We start from the raw sequence: 5,000 nt of genomic DNA, 5'->3' as shown, positions 1-5,000 counted from the left end.
ACGGCGGAACCGCGGGATTCAGTGCTGGGCTAATTCCTGTTCGCTCGCCGCTACTAAGGAAATCCTTGTTAGTTTCTTTTCCTCCGCTTAGTAATATGCTTAAATTCAGCGGGTGATCTCGCCTACTCTGAGGTCGCTTCAACGTCACGACACGGTGACAATTTTTTTTTTTTCAAAGAAAAAAAAATTTCGTGCCATGTGGGCGCGATTCGAGAAAAGCAAGACGGTTTGATAACAATGCGACAGAGGGTCTTTATTTTTATTTCTCTCTCCGAGAATCGCCTCAAAGAGAAAAAAAAATAAAAAAAAAAATTAATTCGAATAGAATCGAGAACCGTATATTCTATCTCGATCGAGAAACGTTTTATGCATCTCGCCAAAGTGCCTTTTAAACTTCGTTCGTCGTATCATGTTCGAGCTAAGACTCACGCAAGACACCCGTAACGATCTCCGGTTTTTAACGCCCGTCCTCTTTGTATAATATATATATATATACGTGTTATGTATAATATATCTCCCGTAGCCGTTTCTCTCTTCTCGACGATTCCAGCGGTTCCTTGTTTTCGCCTGTTATTGCTGGCACAGAGATCGAACACGCGACATATATATAACATATCGGTTTCTTTGCTCTGTACCAACGACGAAAACGCACGGGAACTCACGCAAGTGGAAAAGCGAGCGCGAGACGTACACAACGGGGTGAATTTATTACTCGGGGACTGGACGACCGGCGATCTGTTAGGATGCGCGGTCCAGCGATAGACGACGAAGAGACATGGGATGACCAACGATCTCTTTTTCTCTAATACTCGGAGCGCCGAAACGCCTTAAAGCAAAAAAAAATCACACGCGCGTACGTCGTACGTACGGCGCGTGTATACCTCGTCTCTAATCAAGTTTCGTTAGTCTTTCTCGAGCCTCGCCAAAGAGGATCGTTCTCTTCCTCTGCGCGATCTCTCCGTGCCAATGTCAGAGATTATTCTCTTTCGCACGACGACGAAAACGACTATTTTCGACGATCCGAACAACTTTGTAACGGACTCACATGCACATCTTAAAATCGGGTACAGAAACGTTGCGCAACACCGTGAGCTTTTCTCTTCTTCGTCACCCTTAAATATAGCCGATCGTAGACGCACGCTAGATCGTAACACACTTTTCGTTGATTTCCGACGAACGTGGCTTTGGGCCAGGCGCGCGGGCAGAGAGATACGCGACCGACGGGGAAAAATTCGTCCCGATACATGTACGCGTACTCTCCGATCTCCGCGCAACGCTGGGGATCATCTCCCTAAGTCATCAGCGTTCGAAGAAATCTCGTGTGTCCGTTCCCGGATCTACGGCTTTCTCTGGGTTCACGAAGAACAGAAAAAAGCACAGAGGATGAAAAACGCAACGACGACCCATCGATGCGACGGTCCTCGTTGTCTTCTCGTCAGTCGTCTCGCGCCTGCAGAATACATCTCTGCCGCACGAACAGACGGAGTGGGTATTCGATCCCTGGGGCTGTACGAGTAAAAACATCTTGATGAAAAGACGGTTGTGTTTCTTTAAGGCACACAGTTTTTCGTTACGCCACCAAGTTTAGGTTTAGGTTTTAATATCTTGGTTCTCTTTTCTCTCCTCTCTCGACTGACTTTGTTCAAAAATATTTTTGCTTTCTCTCAGTCTCGCCAAAAATTCATTTAAGACGACGTCGGGGGCGCGGTCATTCGTGCTTATCGAAGACTAACAAAACGTAGCAGAGGCTGATACAAAAAGAAAAAAAAAATCGGCCACGAAGAAAACTCGCTCTGTGTATCTCGATAACCGCGTCGACGACGACGGTTCTCTCCGCGCTCTTTTAATTCGTATCCTTCTTCTTGCGCTTCGTCCGACTCAGAAACGTTCGTAAAACACGAACGACGGCGGGTTGTCAAGCCAAGAAGGGACAGAGAAGAGACGGAGGTAGTTTTGCGAGTCTCCCGTGAACGCGATAGATTTTTCATATATATTTGTATCGAGAGCATGCGTACGCCGGTCTCCACACGATCCAGCGACGAACGCCGACGAACGTCCAACAATCGCTCGTACGTCGCGTACGAGCCCTCGACCGCTCTTTAATTCGTATTCTTTTGCTTGGCGCTCGTCCTCCGACTCAGAAACGTTCGTTTAAAGATAAAACGAACGACGGCGGGCTGTCGACGAGGCAAGAAAGAACAGAGAGAGACGGACCGAGAGCAACGATACGCAACGCAAGCAGTCTTAGGTTTACGTGAGCAACCCTCAGCCAGGCGTGGTCCAGGAATTGTATCCGTGGACCGCAATGTGCGTTCGAAATGTCGATGTTCATGTGTCCTGCAGTTCACACGTTGACGCGCAATTAGCTGCGTTCTTCATCGACCCACGAGCCAAGTGATCCACCGTTCAGGGTAATCGTTTATGCATGGATTTTTGTTTGTGTACTCAGGTTTTTGTACTCTTATTCTCGGTTCGAAAGAAGCCGATATCCGACAAACGTCCGACCAACGGGAATCGAACGCGCGGAAGTCGCCATATGATTGACGACACGAAAATACGTTCGAAAACGAAATCGGACGGACTGCGCGACGACACACGCAGCCCGCCGACCGGGCGTAAAGTGCATTATAATATATAACAACCAACGAGATCGAAGCTCCGTTCGTCAGGAAACGACGGGGATATAACACCCGATTCTGAATCCTCTGTACAGCACACGATCTCGCGAAGAAAGCGCACGGTGGCTAGCCCATGATATATATATATGTTCGTTCCTCTCGTCCAGTTATTCGAAGCAAACAGCCGATATGCATCTCCATCGTTCGGGTAAAAAAAATCGATGGGACGCGCACGGTCGTAGTCTTCCTCGCGCGGTCGTTTCTTCCCGATAGCCAGAAGCAGAGTTTGAAAAACTCTAGCGACGGAACGAGGCATTAGACTCTCGACAACGAGGATACAGACACGGCCGGCGGTCCCCTCTGAATCGACTTCGGTGGTTCAGGTAAAAATAAAAAAAATCGATGGGACGCGCACGGTCGTCGTTCCTCTTCCTCGCGCGCGGTCTATTCTTCCCGATAGCCAGAAGCAGAGTTTGAAAAACTCTAGCGACGGAACGAGGCATTAGACTCGCGACAACGAGGATAGAGAGACGGCCGGCGGTCCCCTCTGAATCCACTTTGGTCGCTCAGGTAAAAATAAAAAAAAATTCGAAAGGGACGCGCACGGTCGTCCTTCCTCTTCCTCGCGCGGTCGTTTCTTCCCGATAGCCAGAAGCAGAGTTTGAAAAACTCTAGCGACGGAACGAGGCATTAGACTCTCGACAACGAGGATAGAGAGACGGCCGGCGGTCCCCTCCGAACGGATGGCGACAACGACGACTAAAGCGCGAAAAATCGCGACGAAGAGGAACGCATCTCCGTTCAGGTGTATGTGTGTGCGTGCGTTTAAAAAAAATTCGATGGGACTCGCAGCCATCGGCCTCGCGCGGTCGTTTCTTCCCGATATCCAGAAGCAGAGTTTGAAAAACTCTAGCGACGGAACGAGGCATATGACTCACGACAACGAGGATATGGACAGGCGGTCCCCTCTGAACGGGTCGACGAGACGATGGTAAAAGAGACGAACCGGACGAAACTTCCGTCGATCAGGTAAAAATAAAAAAAAATTCGATGGGACGCGCACGGTCGTCGTCGTCTTCCTCGCGCGGTCGTTTCTTCCCGATAGCCAGAAGCAGAGTTTGAAAAACTCTAGCGACGGAACGAGGCATATGACTCACGACAACGAGGATAGAGAGACGGCCGGCGGTCCCCTCTGAATCGACTTCGGTGGTTCAGGTAAAAATAAAAAAAATCGATGGGACGCGCACGGTCGTCGTTCCTCTTCCTCGCGCGCGGTCTATTCTTCCCGATAGCCAGAAGCAGAGTTTGAAAAACTCTAGCGACGGAACGAGGCATTAGACTCGCGAGGATAGAGAGACGGCCGGCGGTCCCCTCTGAACCAACTTCGTCTAGTTAAGAATCGTTACTCTTTACCATCACTCGCCTTGGTATATATCTTTTCGGGCCAACATCCACGCAATGCGTTTTCGTTCTAGGTTACCCGATCCACGAGTACGAACGTACAACGTGGTTTCGTTTTGTCGAACATCGTATATCGTTCGCCGTTGAAACGAACGACAACGAAACGACATAGGAAGAACGAACGCCCTTTGGGTAGGAAGCACGTTTCGAGGAACGACGAGAGTTTGGAGAGACGCGCGAGATAGCTGGAGACGCGCAGATATAGGTATCCATGGATCTTCGAAGAGAACCTTCGAAGATATATAATTCGGTATCCTTTTTTTCTGCGGCTCGCTATTCGCGTTCTTTCGCTCTCGTCGACGACTCGTTATAGACGCTTCGTTCGATCCCAAAGAGCAGTCTTCCTTATGTCCCGTTGCTAGGAGGTGAGGCCTACGCAACGCAACTACGAAATATAGAAGAGGTGTGAGCAGTGATCTCTCCGACACGAGGCACTTTAGAGATTTTAGTTTATATATTATATTGTTCGTTCGTTGGATTTCCACGATGCAAATACGAAATACGAGATCGTGACGGCGGGTCTTTCTGTGTACGACCTCACGCAGGCGCCTCGATCGCATTTCTCATTACACGTGGTTTCCACTGTAACTTTTAGTTTTTTCGATATGTGTTCAGCTCAAGTTCCCTCACATATCGTTATTATTATTATTATTATTATTATTAATAGTAGCGGTTTCGTGTTATAGGATTCGGAGACGGCGGGTCTTTCTGTGTACGACCTCACGCAAGCGCCTCGAGAATCTTTTTAAGTTTTTCGTTTGTTATAATATTATTCGGAGACGGCGGGTCTTTCTGTGTACGACCTCACGCAGGCGCCTCGAGAATATTTTTAAGTTTTTCGTTTGTTATAATATTATTCGGAGACGGCGGGTCTTTCTGTGTACGACCTCACGCAGGCGCCTCGAATTATTCGTGTAAAAG

General features: G+C 48.6%; 2 non-coding genes across 2 annotated transcripts in view; both read right to left on the bottom strand.

The window, feature by feature from the left end:
- Nucleotides 1–136, bottom strand: part of LOC139997592 (large subunit ribosomal RNA) — a 4,179-nt gene extending 4,043 nt beyond the window's left edge. Inside the window, exon 1 of the ribosomal RNA XR_011802947.1 lies at nucleotides 1–136. This exon is cut by the window's left edge and continues 4,043 nt beyond it. This is a non-coding gene — a ribosomal RNA (large subunit ribosomal RNA).
- A 2,123-nt stretch (nucleotides 137–2,259) lies between these two features.
- LOC139997589 (5.8S ribosomal RNA) lies at nucleotides 2,260–2,414 on the bottom strand. Its single transcript, XR_011802944.1, has one exon. It is a non-coding gene; the product is annotated as a 5.8S ribosomal RNA (ribosomal RNA).
- Nucleotides 2,415–5,000: the final 2,586 nt, after the last annotated feature.

This window comes from Bombus fervidus, unplaced genomic scaffold, assembly GCF_041682495.2.
Source record: "Bombus fervidus isolate BK054 unplaced genomic scaffold, iyBomFerv1 scaffold0118, whole genome shotgun sequence".
Classification (NCBI taxonomy): domain Eukaryota; kingdom Metazoa; phylum Arthropoda; class Insecta; order Hymenoptera; family Apidae; genus Bombus; species Bombus fervidus.
This window is presented reverse-complemented; position numbering and strand designations above follow the sequence as displayed.